Below are 17,696 nucleotides of genomic sequence, written 5' to 3'. Positions count from 1 at the left end.
TGGAATCGCTATTTTTTGGAGAAAATTTTGAAATGTGGTCAGTGAATGTGCGGCGAGGTAAAGGAGAGCGGCCAATGCTGCTTGTTTTGAGCTGCCCCCCTACCAGGCAGCACATGAGCCTGTCGATATGGCGGTTTGATATCAGTCAGAAAAGAAGAACCCCCACAACAATCGCAGAGGGGGCCGGGACGGAGAGACAAGAACAGAGTAAGAGAAGGGAGAAAGGAAAGAACCATCGACAGATTAACTCAGTTGTGATTAAAGATGGCGGCTCTGCATACCGCAGACTGCGTAGCGCGGGACGTGATCCATAGCAAGACAATCGGAGCCGTCTGCATTTCAGCAGAACAAAAACAAGCATCGCGTAACAAGGTAAATTCAAATGGAGGTGGTAGTTATACTGTCTGCACAGCTTTGAACCTTTGAGAGCGATGGCTGCTTTTGCATTGTTTATCGCTCCATTTCTTTGTCATTTTGAAACAGTTTCCGTTTTTTTCTGTCCCAGATGATCTCGCTACTGTCACGGGCCTCCTTGTTTGCCAAGGCAGAGCACATCAATTGTTTTGACTGCTTGAAGTGCATCCCAAGCCCAAAATACTGGGCATAATGACAAGCTTTCATGCCTAATTTCATGTGCATTTGTCCAACCCAACAGATCTTCTATGATCAGAGGACTTTCGCCATTGGGTGCACGGCCACCGCTGCATGTCTCTTCAGGGTTCCTTCCATTCCACAACAAACAAAAAGCAGCCAGAATATGTAGTTATATTATATGCATGTTTCGAAGAGTAGAAACTATAAGTAGTAATATAAACTCAAGACGGCAAATCGTTTAATCCTCTGTGCCTAATCCACTCTTGGGTTTGTTAGTCACGATATATTCAGCAATGACAAAGAACATCAGCAGGACTCCAGAATACATTTTCAGAACAGTCTTTCGGGGTATTGCTCTTTTAAGACGTTCAAACACTAAAAAGAGCAGCATATCAATACACCAAAGAGACACGCTTTCTTTCAAGTCCCTTCTATTCAAGCAACGTAATTATTCTTGACCAAATCTTGCACTGTGGTTCAACGTATCAGCCGCAGAAAACATTTGTCTTGTTCATTGTTCTTTTTCATGAGAACCTTGAGACAAATACATTTTATTTTATTTTATTGCTTTTGTTCTTATGCAAACTTAATTCTCTGTGAGTGACTTGAAAACTACTGGTTTTGAAAACATGATATCGCCTTGTGTGTACAAAGAAATGGAGCATTCATTTTTAATGTATAGATGGGCTATTGTCAAGTGAAGAGGCCTCACCAGAGATAAGCCTATTTCAAGCAAGGCCTACAAAGGGAGTGAAAATCCACATTGGCAGCTGGAACAAAAGGCAATAGAAAAGAAGAACTGGGGATGTATGAAGTTGTTAAGATTATTCTATGAAAGGAAGCTTGCATCATTCAATTAGATGATTGCAGATTTTTTTGTTGTTGATTGCAATCATGTTTTTTATCCTATCACGAAGGAGAGGAAACACAAAACATACTGATGAATGTGCTTTTTAATTCATCGTCATTAGTTTTCATTGTCTGTATTTTAACCTCAAAACCCCATTATTTATCTTGGTTTATCCTAATTCAGTCCAATGATAATGCAAACAAATGAATCACATCAAGTAACAAATGTGAAATTAAGGATTTATTCATGTTTATTAACAAAAATGATAGTGTATGCATTGTATGTATGCTTTGTCCATCCATCTCTGCATCTTAAAACTGTTCGTAGTGAAGCTAGAATGGTGGCAATTACTATATTTACAGTAGTATTGAGTCAATGCCTATTTTGAAAGATCCCTCTACAGCCAACTGTGGTTCTCCAGAGCAGTGTGAGAGGAAGTCAAAGGAACATCTGCAGGTCTCATTCTGTTCCCTCTCAATCTCCATCGGGCGTTATGGCTGTCATTGCCTGTTTATTGAAAGCTTGAGCCGCATATTATTCAGTCACAGCCACTGAAATAGTTGGAACAGAACTTGAGCATTTTGAATGGGTACATGAATTAGTGGCATACAGCTGAGAGATCAGAATGTCTTTTGTCTTCGTTCCTGCTGATTAGGATGTAGGAGTGATTGTCCAGCATGTCCTCAAAGGAAGTTAGAAACTCTGAAATAAAAAGCAATGAATCAAGTAAGTAGGCGTAAGTGTAAAGTACATGTGCACAGTATTCTAAACTGGGTCGTAAATGCCATACACAAAATAGGAGTTTATGTGTCTGGACTTTTGGCAAAGTGGTATATAGCATGTTGGGTTGGCAAGCATCATGTAACTACAGATCCCATTCTCAATACTCTCCACATTTCTACAGCAATGAATAATGTGTCACATACTGAAGGAAAATAGAGAAATAACTCTGCAGTCAGTAAATTATCCCAAAAAGGAGTGAAATTGCAAAAGAAAGGCATGCCCGTTGTTGCTTCATTACATTTCAGCTGTTATTTTGGGATGTGACCTTTAACATAGTCACTTTCAAACTTGCACATTGGTCGTTTTTTCCCCCCTAACCAATGAGACTTTACTATCTTTAAGCAAACACAGCTCTCAGATGTGCAAATGAGATAAAATGGGTAGGCCCGTGGGAGAGCCCTGAGATTTATTTTGGATTTACAGGAAATGTGTCTGGAAAATGAGAAGCTAAGCAATCTTAAGGAGAGGAGGAGGAGATGAAATTGAAATACCACTTGCTATGCGGAAAGCTCATTTCATGTCAACACGGTCTAAGACAGTGCATGAATCCCCTGCGTGGCCTGGCCCAGGCTCCATTCTTGTGTGATATAACTCACTGGAGGGATCCCTGTAGAAGCATTTTCATCTGCTGTAGGTGAGCAGATGGCTGGGTCACAGACAATGGAGAACATGAAAGACACCTAGAGGCCTGGTTTAGGTTACCTTATCATCTTCGGCAGCTGTGAATTGCAGCACAGGAAATCAAGTGCGCCATAGCCCATCGGTGGCAAATGTTTAAGCTGCTGTTAATTCAGATATGAACATTTTGACTTCTGGTCTATGAGACACAAATAAAGATGGAGTATTCCTGTTGCGTGTACCTGTTCATTCTATTCACTTGTAACAATGGATCTCAGTTCAGTGAATATCTGACTATGGGCTCAATTCAATCAAGCTCACATTGCAGTAGCATGAACATGCTTTTCCACACTAGGTAGCCCCCCCCCCCCCCCCCGAATTCTATGTCAGGTCTGATTGAATCCCAAGTTTTACTTGGTTTTCACCACTAATGCTAAAAGGCCTCATGTTAAATTATAACTCAATTCATAACACGTACTATGTTGACGGTAAAGCAGTAGGGATGATTAATTGTCCATGAATATTCTCTTGCAATAAAGCAGTATGGTATTTTGCATGCACAGCACAGCAACTTTGTAAACCTTGCACTTTCCACACAGCATGCATACAATATGTTGATAGTGTAACCTACAGATAATACATATTACTTGGACCATTACAATGGATTGAAGGAATCATCTATGAGTATAATATAAACATTGCATTATTGTACCCAAAGGTTTGTCTCCTGATAATTCAGAGAGGAAGACAAATTAAAGCATAGCGGAAACCAAGATATATTCCTCCGTATTGCATCACTTTGCATTGTTTCACGTGTACAGAAAAATCATCAACATTTGAGACATAGTTTAACAAAGGCATTCAAAAGGAAATCCTCCCTATGGACAGTATATGTCCCTGTTTTAGGAGCTAACTACCACCATGATGTAATGATGTCAGGTTAATGTGTAACGTAGAGGGTATGATAGGGTTGGGATTACCACCCTGAACATTGTATCTGATGTCCTGACCACCTTACTCATGCAATTCTCTAGCTCTGCAACATGCAATGGTAGGATATTTGACCATTTAACTGTTTGTTGATCTCAAAGTGATTATATTACAAGCACCAAAAGGCTCCATTTTTCCAATTATACTTATGAGAATAATGTGTAATATTGCTACGTGAAGTTATGTGAATACTTATAAAGGAAGTGACATCATTAGTTACAAGTAGAGACAGTTGGATGGCATGGTGTCAATAAGAAAGCGAGAGCAAGTGCTTGGTTAATGAATGTGTTTTATTTACACTTTGGGATCTATTTTAACAAACTAACCTCTAACATAAATCTAAGCGCACTCAAGTTGTGGGTGTGTCAGAAATAGTTTTGCTATTTTGACAGTGGGAATTATGGGCGCAGGTTGTAGGTGTTACGAGGGCTTGACCACTCACTGGCCAATGAAAAACTGCTCCAAAGCCTTTTGTGGTTGCTTTAAATTGTGTATTTACGGTGTTTGGTGTTCTGTTGTCATGAACTCCGGCAGGAGAAAATTGTTCGTCCTATCCGTGAAAGATAGGGCTACTAGTTTATGAAATAGCATAGAGTATAAATAACTCTAGAGTATAAATAACATAGGGTAGTAACACTATAGTAGTCCTAGTTATGACAAATGTTTATGTATCCAAATTTTCATATGCCTTTGAAAAAAGGTCATGTCCTTCAACATGGGAATGTTGCATTCAAATTTCGGTAGCCTTTAGCCCAAATTGCATTGCATATTATTTTTCAACTAAATGATAAACGAGATACAAGCAGACTTTTTTAACTACTTGATATTTCTAAATAGGCTTCCTACACATAACAACTTGATGTTTCTAAATAGGCTTACTGACATCTTTCATTCAATGGGCATCGCATGTGTCTAAAGTTTTTTTAAGGGACCTGGAAATAAATATTATCCAAAAACTGCTCCCAAAAGTGATATTTTAATATAACATTGGTGATATGCTATTCTATTGATTTGGATACCGGGTGCCTCCGCAGGCTAATTCCATGCCATAGACAACGCCCTTCTGCTAAGACCAGCTTTTGGTCTGTCCTTAATACCCCCACAGTGCTGCCTGAAATTGGCACTTTAGTGCGTGTTTTTAAGGACACACCTCAAATATTTCCACCCCTCCCACCTCAGCGTAAGCGAGCTGATATAAGACAGGTAAATTACCGACCCTGGCGCAATGGTTTGAAAAGAGCAGAGTGCCTGCTTTAAGAGGTTGAAATTGCACAATATTGTGCATTTGAGAATTGTGCTGGGTTTAACGGCCGCCGAAAATAGAGCCCTACACCTTTACGAGGCTGTCATCGTGACATGTGCTGTGTCACGTACCATTCTGTTCCTGAGCTGGGTTTATTGTCAGGGAGGGCCTTGAAAGCTAGTTAATACTACTTGAGACAGAAAGACTGTGACATGGTGTCATGATTTTAAAGGTCAAGGAGAGACCGTTAAACTCCCTAAGTATATGGTAATGATGGTACGTAAAAATCTCTGGCCACCCCTAACTTGATGTGTACCCCATCTTTATTTTTGTTACTGCACTGTGCTTTCCCTTGCATATCAACTGTGTATTCCAACCAAACCTTGTAATTCAGGTAACAAGATTTACCATACCTGCAAAGCAAATGTATAACACAAGGGTTTGTTGGACCTTCACTGTACCTTTGCTGCTGAGGAATTGGCATTGTTCAGAAAAGTTAGACTGATGCCGGTTACACTTGTGATTACACACTCAGTGGAGTTTTCCTTATTCAAACTTGTTCTGAGGGCAGCTCTGCCTTGAGGGCAGGACAGAAGACAGCCCTTACTGTCAATAACACACCCACCCCTCACTAGCTTGTCAGCTGCCTTGTAGAGGGGGCAGGTACTAGCAGCCTGCACCTGTCATGTCATTTGTCAATCAGTCCCAAGGCCAATCAACAGGTAGCTGATAGGCATCTACAGCTGCCAGTCGCAATCCCTACACATCATAGTAGAGGAAAACTGCAGAACACAGCTGTCAAATTATTCTAAAAGTTTGCTCTATGGGGGGAACATGATGTCCATGCGTTATGTGCAGACATCGATATAATGTAAAATGAACGCGCCACAAGCCAAATAAAATTAATGTAAGAGTTAACGATTTTTCGAAGGCAGCTTCAATGGCTTTATGTAATACTTTATGCAAGACTGACCAGAATTGCAAAAGTAGTTCCTCAATCTGTGTAAATCGTTTCTCTTGCTGGTCAGCTGGTGTTGAGCTGAATTGGTATTCCCTGGACTCCCGGAGCCCTGGGGTTTGTTCGCTGTGGGGGGCCCAGCGATCAGGAAGGCCAGGGAGAGGGCTGTGTGTGCAGCTGCTGATGGCATCTGATGGGAGATCTGCTCTGCCGTTTCCACTCAATTGGGGAACACTGCTACAGACCTTGTGCTATTATTCACCAGGTTATGTTGAAATAGCCCCTTATTTGGATGACAGTGCTACATAGCTGAGAAATATTGAAATAAACACAGTCTTGAGTTAAAAAGGGGTACAGCAGTACGTCTCCTTCAAGGTGCTGTTTCTGGCAGGTTTTATATATTATTTTGAGATGCTGGTTTATTCTCTAAATAATGGCATAAATTCATTTGATGTTTATGCATTTTTTCAATTTCTGTTTGAGTGAGGTGTCAAAACTAAAAGCACAAGTAAAATGTTCATTAGCATTTCACATCCTCAGAGCATTGTTGTCAAATTGAAAATATTTTATATTTGGTGATAATGCAACCAAATGTTTTCTTGTTCCTCTGTTTCAGAACCGAATGGATAAAAAATACATCCTGGTATGGCAAGATTCTCCATGGGCAGGCACCTTCATTTTGCTAGTATTGAGAGAGATGTTGTCTTTACTGGCACCTGATTTATCCAATGAGATTGCAATGGGAGCCCCAGCAAATGGGTGTCAAATTGGAGGAGAGAAATCCATTAAACAATGGAGTGACATTTTACTAAAGGTAAGGCATGTTGCTTTACATAATTAAGAAATATTTTCTTATTTTATTTCAGAACTTGTGGCATCTTTCAATATCGAGAATATTCATTATGTCTTCAGTCCATGGGCCTGCAGCCTAAGACATGAGCTCTTATTTACAATGAGACACAGATGTCAGGCAGATACAGCATGTCTGTAAGCAGTGCTGCATGTCCTCCTGTCTTCATCATCATCATATAGAATAGCCCATGGGTTAGGTGTGGTCTTTCAAATGGTTTTCTTCACCGAGAGAATAGAGCATTCTATTACTAGCACACCACTCTGCTGCTGTTTCTGTATCTCTTCTGAACATATTTCTTGGAAATGTTACACACACCGCACACTGCTTGCTGTGCAGTCATATGTAGACACTCCATGTAGACACTCCATGTAGACACTCCATGTAGACACTCCTTGTAGACACTCCTTGTAGACACTCCATGTAGACACTCCATGTAGACACTCCTTGTAGACACTCCTTGTAGACACTCCTTGTAGACACTCCTTGTAGACACTCCTTGTAGACACTCCTTGTAGACACTGCTTGCTGTGCAGTCATATGTAGACACTCCATGTAGACACTCCATGTAGACACTCCTTGTAGACACTCCTTGTAGACACTCCATGTAGACACTCCATGTAGACACTCCTTGTAGACACTCCATGTAGACACTCCATGTAGACACTCCATGTAGACACTCCATGTAGACACTCCATGTAGACACTCCTTGTAGACACTCCTTGTAGACACTCCTTGTAGACACTCCATGTAGACACTCCATGTAGACACTCCTTGTAGACACTCCATGTAGACACTCCTTGTAGACACTCCTTGTAGACACTCCATGTAGACACTCCTTGTAGACACTCCATGTAGACACTCCTTGTAGACACTCCATGTAGACACTCCATGTAGACACTCCGTGTAGACACTCCTTGTAGACACTCCGTGTAGACACTCCTTGTAGACACTCCTTGTAGACACTCCGTGTAGACATTCCATGTAGACACTCCATGTAGACACTCCATGTAGACATTCCATGTAGACACTCCATTTAGACACTCCATTTAGACACTCCATGTAGACACTCCATGTAGACATTCCATGTAGACACTCCATGTAGACACTCCATGTAGACATTCCATGTAGACACTCCATGTAGACACTCCATGTAGACACTCCATGTAGACACTCCAGATAATAAATGCTTATACCATGGCAACGTTTGAATACTTGTTTCTGATTGGCTTGAAGGGCATTCTAGAGTGTGCATTAGTTCCCTATGGCGCGCGGTAGAATTTTGAAAATTGAATTGAAAACATTAATGGCATTGTTGAATTTGATTTTCATAATAGGAAGCTAGGACTGATGGTTTGGTTAGCTAAACTAGGAAGCCTGTTTGGTTACCATCTAGTAGACTTGCTAGCTACTTCAGTGGATGTTAAACACGTTTCTAGCAGCAAATGAACACGTCTAGTGGCAAATGTGTTAAATTACAGCCATGGTATAAAAGGGACAATCAACTTGTTGCTCTATGCGTTCTCTGGAAAATAATGCAACTCCGTGGAAGGTCAGGTCCACTCCGCCAATGTGTCGTTCATTAGTTTCCATAGAATGCATAGCCTCTTATCCCTTACATAATGAATACATGTACACGTGTCATAGAGGAGGCGTGATTAGCACAGGGGCTCTGCACTCCAAGTCACTCTATGTTGACAGACAATTCCTCTAGTCAGCCATTCTGTGTCATTTGAGACCTCTGGCATGCTGTGTGCCCTTGTGGCTACAACGGTTGAATAATAGTGCACTTGAATGCAACTGCAAGGGCTTCGTCAGGAAATCTTCACAGAGGCAATTCTCTATAGGAGGAGAGAGAAAGTTCTGACTTGAAGAAATGTATGTCACTGTAGTTTACAACTTGTCCTCATTGTTCATGGCTGATTACAGCATGATGGAAATTACATTTGCATGAAAAATCACAACTTTAATGTCTCACAGAAGGGACAAACAAAATAGAAATTAAACATTTCATGTGTGTGTGTATAGTACCCGTTGGGGTGAGCGTACATCCTCTAAAAGTGGACTTCTAAATATTGGCATGTTGGAGAAATAAAGATAATAAGAAGTATTTATGGATGTTAAATTAAATGGACATACTTTTTGGGGAGACTGATGCTGCGCATCCCAAATGGCACAGCGGTCTAAGGCACTGCTTCGCAGTGCTAGCTGTGTCAGTACAGATCCTGGCTCGATCCCAGGCTGTGTCGCAGCCGGCCGCCACTGGGAGAACCATGAGGTGGCGCACAATTGGCCCAGCATTGTCTGGGTTAGGCCGGCCGGGTTGTCCTTGTCCCATCGCACTCTAGCGACTCCTGTGGCGGGCCGGGCCCAATGCACGCTGACACGGTCGCCAGCTGTACGGTGTGGCTGGCTTCCGGGTTAAGCGAGCATTGTGTCAAGAAGCAGTGCGGCTTGGCTGGGTTGTGTTTCAGAGGACGCACGGCTCTCAACCTTCGCCTCTCCCGAGTCCGTACGGGAGTTGCAGCGATGGGACAAGACTGTAACTACCAACTGGATATCACAAAAAAGGGGTAAAATAATATAACAAAAATAATAATAAAAAACCAACATAACTACAGGAAGCCTGAATAGAATACAAGGCCAGGCACCACCTTTAAAAAAAAAATCTTTAAACATATACAGCTTTCCTCCAGTGTTAGTTATGAAGACGAGATGTTAATGAAGCAATACAGACCCGTTGAATGTCGACACAAATATAAGAGGTTTATGCACAAAATATGCACATGAAACAATATTCAAGACAAACAAATTGTTGATACACTCTTCTCATCTTTCTATCTATAAAAACAGCACTGCATTGCATGAGAAATCAGAATATATTTTCCAAGAGAATCTTATCTGGAACACAGCATTTTCAAGATATCAACCATCACTTCAGGGCAAGTCTGAAGAACACTTCTCAGAACAGAAGAAGTCAAAATGTGGTGGATTCACAAGCTTCTGAAGCTAAGATATGATACATCAATGTCCATCCCATCCACAACCGTTATGGATGTTATGGCTATCATTGCGCTGAAAAAGGATACTCATAATGAAATGTAAGAAACCAATTATAGACCATATGAAACCTTGTTGAAAGTTGGCTTTACGGAGAACGTTTCAAGATGATCCAATATACGGTGCATATTTTACCAAATCGTTTCCTGGATGGATGTTACATTGCCTGTTCCAGTCACTCCACTATCTTGATAAGTTAGAAAGTAGAAAATGAAACAAAACTTTGGTCTGTATTGCTTCATTAACGTCTTCATAACTAACACTGGAGGACATCTGTGAGTGGGAAAACAAGCTCTGTGAGCGGGAAAACAAGCTCTGTGAGTGGGAAAACAAGCTCTGTGAGCGGGAAAACAAGCTCTGTGAGTGGGAAAACAAGCTCTGTGAGTGGGAAAACAAGCTCTGTGAGTGGGAAAACAAGCTCTGTGAGTGGGAAAACAAGCTCTGTGAGTGGGAAAACAAGCTCTGTGAGCGGGAAAACAAGCTCTGTGAGTGGGAAAACAAGCTCTGTGAGTGGGAAAACAAGCTCTGTGAGTGGGAAAACAAGCTCTGTGAGTGGGAAAACAAGCTCTGTGAGTGGGAAAACAAGCTCTGTGAGTGGGAAAACAAGCTCTGTGAGCGGGAAAACAAGCTCTGTGAGCGGGAAAACAAGCTCTGTGAGCGGGAAAACAAGCTCTGTGAGCGGGAAAACAAGCTCTGTGAGCGGGAAAACAAGCTCTGTGAGCGGGAAAACAAGCTCTGTGAGCCCTTTCTGAAAAACCTTTTTTTGAGACTTGGTAGCCTACTCTGTAATGGTCCAAATATCCTACATAAACTGGTCAAATAAAGCTTGAACTCCAACATATAGAATAATTATCAACGTGGTTTCATTTGGAAATGACTAACTTTATTTGTACATGCTCAGGTTGACCTTCCCACGGAATCACCCTTATCTTATTTGTATTGCACAGTGGTGTATATTGAAACATACCATGGTGGCATAAAATCTGCACTTCAAAGACAATCCTCAAAAGAATATAACAAGAATCAACCCTTCATACGATTTATTTCTCAGTCTTTCGTATTTGTCCATCTTACTTTAAAAAACAATAAAAAAATGTATTGACCTGATAAGAAGAGTCAAAGAAAAAAAGGATGAGGTCACTGAATTCTCAGAAGAAGATGGCTCCAGGCCAATCATATAAAGTGGATCATTTACAGTACATGACACACACCTTACTGTTGTTACATTTTTTTGCCATTGGAGGTGAAAGAGTTTATGAACAAGAAAAGATAACTTGTGAAATACCAGCAAATAGCCTGAGCAAGGTCAAAACACATTTGTTTTTTGTAAGTGCACATAAAAATTATTTTTGGTTGACAAATGTGTCATTAATTGAATAGAAATTACAGTTGAAGTCAGAAATGTACATACACCTTAGCCAAATACATTTCAACTCAGTTTCACAGTTCCTGACATTTAATTCAGAGTCAAAGTTCCCTGTCTTAGCTCAGTTAGGATCACCACTTTATTTTAAGAATGTGAATGTCAGCATAATAATAGAGAATGATTTAGTTCAGCTTTTATTTCTTTCATCACATTCCCAGTGGGTCAGAAGTTTACATACACTCAATTAGTATTTGGTACCATTGCCTTTAAATTGTTTAACTTGGGTCAAACGTTTCGGGTAGCCTTCCACAAGCTTCCCACAATAAGTTGGGTGAATTTTGGCCCATTCCTCCTGACAGAGCTGGTGTAACTGAGTCAGGTTTGTAGGCATCCTTGCTCGCACACGCTGTTTCTGTTCTGCCCACACATTTTCTATTGGATTGAGGTCAGGGCTTTGTGATGGCCACTCCAATACCTTGACTTTGTTGTCCTTAAGCCATTTTGCAAGTATGCTTGGGGTCATTGTCCATTTGGAAGACCCATTTTCAATCAAGCTTTAACTTCCTGACTGATGTCTTGAGATGTTGCTTCAATATATCCACACAAAGTCCCTCCTGCAGCAAAGCACCCCCACAACATGATGCTGCCACCCCTGTGCTTCATGGTTGGGATGGTGTTCTTTGGCTTGCAAGCCTCCCCCTTTTTCCTCCAAACAAGGATGGTCATTATGGCCAAAGAGTTCTATTTTTGTTTCATCAGACCAGAGGACATTTTTCCAAAAAGTATGATCTTTGTCCTCATGTGCAGATGCAAACCGTAGTCTGGCTTTTTTAATGGAGGTTTTTGAGCAGTGGCTTCTTCCATGCGGAGCGGCCTTTCAGGTTATGTTGCTATAGGACTTGTTTTACTGTGGCTATAGATACTTTTGTACCTGTTTCCTCCAGCATCTTCACAAGGTCCTTTGCTGTTGTTCTGGGATTGATTTGCACTTTTCACACCAAAGTACATACATCTCTAGGAGACAGAACGCGTCTCCTTCCTGAGCGGTATGACGGCTGTGTGGTCCCATGGTGTTTATACTTGCGTACTATTGTTTGTACAGATGAACGTGGTACCTTTAGGCATTTGGAAATTGCTCCCAAGGATGAACCAGACTTGTGGAGGTCTACAATGTTTTGTGGCTGATTTCCTTTGATTTTCCCATGATGCCAAACAAAGAGGTAGTGAGTTTGAAGGTAGGCTTGAAATACAGTGGGGCAAAAAAGTATTTAGTCAGCCACCAATTGTGCAAGTTCTCCCACTTAAAAAGATGAGATATGATGAAAATTACAGGCCTAGGTACACTTCAACTATGACAGACAAAATTAGATTTTTTTTCTCCAGAAAATCACATTATAGGATTTTTAATTAATTTATTTGCAAATTATGGTGGAAAATAAGTATTTGGTCAATAACAAAAGTTTATCTCAATAATGTGTTATATACCCTTTGTTGGCAATGACAGAGGTCAAACATTTTCTGTAAGTCTTCACAAGGTTTTCACACACTGTTGCTGGTATTTTGGCCCATTCCTCCATGCAGATATCCTCTAGAGCAGTGATGTTTTGGGGCTGTTGCTGGGCAACACAGACTTTCAACTCCCTCCAAAGATTTTCTATGGGGTTGAAATCTGGAGACTGGCTAGGCCACCCCAGGACCTCGAAATGCTTCTTACGAAGCCACTCCTTCGTTGCCCGGGTGGTGTGTTTGGGATCATTGTCATGCTGAAAGACCCAGCCACGTTTCATCTTGCCCTTGCTGATGGAAAGAGGTTTTCACTCAAAATCTCACGATACATGGCCCCATTCATTCTTTCCTTTATACGGATCAGTCGTCCTGGTCCCTTTGCAGAAAAACAGCCCCAAAGCATGATGTTTCCACCCCCATGCTTCACAGTAGGTATGGTGTTCTTTGGATGCAACTCAGCATTCTTTGTCCTCCAAACACGACGAGTTGAGTTTTTACCAAAAAGTTATATTTTGGTTTCATCTGACCATATGACATTCTCACAATCTTCTTCTGGATCATCCAAACGCTCTCTAGCAAATTTCAGATGGGCCTGGACATGTACTGGCTTAATTAGGGGGACACGTCTGGCACTGCAGGATTTGAGTCCCTGGCGGCGTAGTGTGTTACTGATGGTAGGCTTTGTTCCTTTGGTCCCAGCTCTCTGCAGGTCATTCACTAGGTCCCACCGTGTGGTTCTGGGATTTTTGCTCACCGTTCTTGTGATCATTTTGACCCCACGGGGTGAGATCTTGCTTGGAGCCCCAGATCGAGGGAGATTATCAGTGGTCTTGTATGTCTTCCATTTCCTAATAATTGCTCCCACAGTTGATTTCTTCAAACCAAGCTGCTTACCTATTGCAGATTCAGTCTTCCCAGCCTGGTGCAGGTCTACAATTTTGTTTCTGGTGTCCTTTGACAGCTCTTTGGTCTTGGCCATAGTGGAGTTTGGAGTGTGACTGTTTGAGGTTGTGGACAGGTGTCTTTTATACTGATAACAAGTTCAAACAGGTGCCATTAATACAGGTAACGAGTGGAGGACAGAGGAGCCTCTTAAAGAAAAAGTTACAGGTCTGTGAGAGCCAGAAATCTTGCGTGTTTGTAGGTGACCAAATACTTATTTTCCACCATAATTTGCAAATAAATTCATAAAAAATCCTACAATGTGATTTTCTGGATTTCATTTCCTCATTTTGTCTGTCATAGTTGAAGTGTACCTATGATAAAAATTACAGGCCTCTCTCATCTTTTTAAGTGGGAGAACTTGCACAATTGGTGGCTGACTAAATACTTTTTTGCCCCACTGTACATTCACATGTACACCTCCAATTGACTCAAATTATGTCAATTAGCCTATCAGAAGCTTCTAAAGGCATGACATTATTTTCTGGAATTTTCCAAGTTGTTTAAAGGCACAGTCAACTTAGTGTATGTAAACTTCTGACCCACTGGAATTGTGATACAGTGAGTTAGTTATAAGTGAAATAATCTGTATGTAAACAATTGTTGGAAAAATCACTTGTGTCATGCACAAAGTAGATGTCCTAACCGACTTGCCAAAACTATAGTTTGTTAACAAGAAATTTGTGGAGTGGTTAAAAAACAAGTTTTAATGACTCCAACCTAAGTGTATGTAAACTTTCGACTTCAACTGTACATTTCCCTCCACGTGGGCCAGCCCACTACCAATTAGAGTTCTAGCCAATGAGCGCTAGCCCCTCGCATTGAGTCACAGCTAGGAAGAGGCCTGCCCAGCATTATCCAATGAGATTGCAGTGCAGGCCCAAATGCTCAGTGGACACAAGAGAGAGAGAGAGAGAGAGAGAGCAAGCAATTACTTTGTTCACATATCTGCACACATAGTACACAATTTTCAGGGACCACTTTTGGCTATTGAGTGATACTTTCAGAACTACTGGCTAAAAAGTATACAAAAGTACACGGATAATCTCTTTAATAACATGTGCCTTGAAGTACATACAGTTAGTTATATCTAACCTCAACCAGGTTACAACAACACTGGGTGTAACTTAGTATACAGCAAGATGTTGTTTACTCTGATCATTTTACACAACACCAGGACCTCCAATTCTTGAAGTGCTGCACATATGCCAGATTTGTGTTGGCTCATTCAGTTCAGGTGTAACCCCCCCCAAAATATAATGTAGTTGAAAAATATGTACAGTCATTCTCTGTACTTTTTGAATGATCTAATCTAATCAAACAATCAAGACCAGTAATAGCTTTCTGCATTCCAATGGCCTTTGATCTCAGTACAATAAAGCCTTGAGATTACAGACCTGATTGTTTGCAGGTGTGTGCAGCTAGTTTGCAGGTCTAGATCAACACACAACATGTGAATACACAGTCAAAACACATATTGCCCTTGCAAATATACATTCCAGTAATAAGAAATGTTCATTCTTACTCCCTTGTGTATTTCTTAAAGGGGGCAAAAGATTCAAATAGCAAGTTGAAAGGCACATGCATGATCTTTTGTCTAAGCATTTCTCTCCTTTGGTCAGGTGGAGGAATACAATCACAGGCATACCTTTGATCTTTATCTCTTTACAAGCTGTGAGAAGGGAGCTAGAAGAGTTAAAGAGTAACATCATACCACCCTGCATTTCTCTTTGGTAAACTCCGGCAGAGCTGATAGAATTAAATGATAAGATACAATAATTCATTGCCTGTTGTAATGTAGTGGACGTATGGTGATAATAAACCTCTCTCTGGCTCTCTTCTTGTGTGACCTTCAAGGTAGATAAGCTGCACTCCACGTTCATATTCCCTGTGTGTTGATATTGATGTTTCACGGACATTTTCAAAGTGAACTAACCACAGTACAGTGGCAGCAGGCAAACACAATAACTCCATTCTTCATTATTCTGTGCCAGCCGTATACATAAAAGAACAGGGGGAAAGGACAACCACATGAAATTATTACTTGCCTTTTTGAATCTATATTCTCAAAAACAGTTCCTTGGCAACAGTTCTTGTGAAAATATTGTAAATAGCATTTGTATAGAGACAGGTGGTCGACTGTCTCTTATTGCCACATCATCTGCTTTTACATGCGGCATTGCTCCTCTCCGTACAAATGTTATGTTTATCTCTGTAAGAATATCGCTTATACATTTTTTCATTTGACCCTTTTCTGCCAAAGGATTTCCAAATAACGGTATAGATGTAACGTTATCATTCTAGGCTTTTGATTTGTTTAGAAGGTTTGATCCGGTTGTATCGTTATTATCAATACATGTGCTAAAAAATATATATATATTGTCGCCTGGGTAGAGAAAGCTACAATATAGAATATTTGAAGAGAATGCACATCATCCCTCTCTCTCTAGTTCAGCCCCCCCCCCCCCCCCCCTTCCAGTTCTTCTACACCGCGGCAGTATGTTTTTTGAACGCTCGTGGCGCTGTACATCTTCTGAACCACCACACAGACAGGAGTGAGAGACAGCCATGGAGAGGTGGAGAACGGACTGTTTTCTTTGTTATTTTTAAACTCTTGCTATTCGCATCTATGACACGATTCACAGTGAGCTGTACAAGCAAAAATTCCCGATGCACTCGAAAACGGCAAGTAGGTTTTCACAGGTGAAGTATAGAGCACTTTTTTTTCAGCTCATGGTTTGGGATTGCGGTAGCCGGAGATGATATGTGCCATCGCTTTGCTGTGTGTGTGCGCGCTAGTCAATTCCGAGATCGAGTGTTCTATCTCTGCTGCGTCTTTTATCGATTCTGAAAAATGGTGGGGTGTTGGTCGTGAACAACTCTGAACATTCATTACCTAAGATACTTACAGTTTAGTAGGCAAATAGTGTTGCAAAGTTGTGTACTAGTCGGTCGGCTGCGGAAGGGCCTGGCTGTGTGTACGGAGTTTGTTTCTGCCTCCCCTCCCCCATCCGTTCTGCTGCTGTGCTGCTCATACTCAGAGGCCAAGACATGAATGCAATGAATGTGGGGCTCACTTCAAAGCATTAGGGATGGTAGGGAATGGGTGTAGTAATACAGTTATAGTAGCGACAGATTACGCTCTTTGGAAATGTTCGTGCATATTACGAAACTGAAGACCGCAACACAGTATTTGTGAATGTGCGCATGATAATACTTGCCCGATCTACGTGTTCACAGTTGTAATCATATCACAGCCTGTTCTTGATAATGTGATCTTGCTATTTTGGTAAATGTGTTACTACGTAGGCTACATTGTGGTTTAATAGAATTCCAGCATCAATATTGTTACTTTTTTTTGTTCCAGTATAACGTCAGCTTCCTACATGTTTGTTACGTTGTTGCTGGAAGGCTATGTTGCTAAGTTAATTGATTCCAACAGTGTTGTTTTGGTATTGTCCACAGTGAAAGTTGTGAATTCATTGTAGGCTTCGTTTTTCATTCTCACCTAAGCTTTTCCCCCTGATTTTTAAATTGAGCCGTTTAATTAAAGCAGTAAAGAGGGGAACTTAGATTTATGGTTTGATATTGACACGATAAATTGCATATAATGTTGATGATTGTACAAATCATTCTGAGTAGTTGGCTGAACTAATGCCCAGTGGTCAAAGCAGTTGTCATTAGCTAACGTCCACACCTACAGTGCCAATAAAGATCCAATTCTTATTTACAATGAGACCTCGGGTCGCAGGCGCAGCACGTATAACACACACATAGGTTAAACAATATCATAGATACAACAGTCAAAAGTACACACAATGCCCAGCCAGTAATCCAGTCAGTAAGATATTGAGTAATTTGCAGCATTTCATTAAGAGGTAGTGGGAAAACACATGCAGTTATCAGTTAAAATCTCAGACAGTTTGTTTTTAAATG

The 17,696-nt window shown here is 41.0% G+C and overlaps 1 protein-coding gene across 5 annotated transcripts in view; it reads left to right on the top strand.

Moving 5' to 3' along the window:
* Positions 1-17,696, top strand: part of LOC139421215 (axin-1-like) — a 41,023-nt gene that overhangs the window by 1,341 nt on the left and 21,986 nt on the right. The window contains exons 1-2 of one of the 5 annotated variants that reach the window (XM_071171882.1): positions 3,859-3,896; positions 6,653-6,850. The gene's annotated coding sequence lies outside the window, so the exon portion shown is untranslated. Of the gene's footprint in view, positions 1-3,858; positions 3,897-6,652; positions 6,851-16,303; positions 16,464-17,696 lie in introns of those variants that run through there. The other 4 variants (XM_071171883.1, XM_071171887.1, XM_071171886.1 and 1 more) reach the window with 4 other exon arrangements.

This window comes from Oncorhynchus clarkii, chromosome 12 (assembly GCF_045791955.1).
Source record: "Oncorhynchus clarkii lewisi isolate Uvic-CL-2024 chromosome 12, UVic_Ocla_1.0, whole genome shotgun sequence".
Lineage (NCBI taxonomy): Eukaryota > Metazoa > Chordata > Actinopteri > Salmoniformes > Salmonidae > Oncorhynchus > Oncorhynchus clarkii.
The sequence above is the reverse complement of the archived record's forward strand: the minus strand, read 5'-3'. Positions and strand labels throughout refer to the sequence as shown.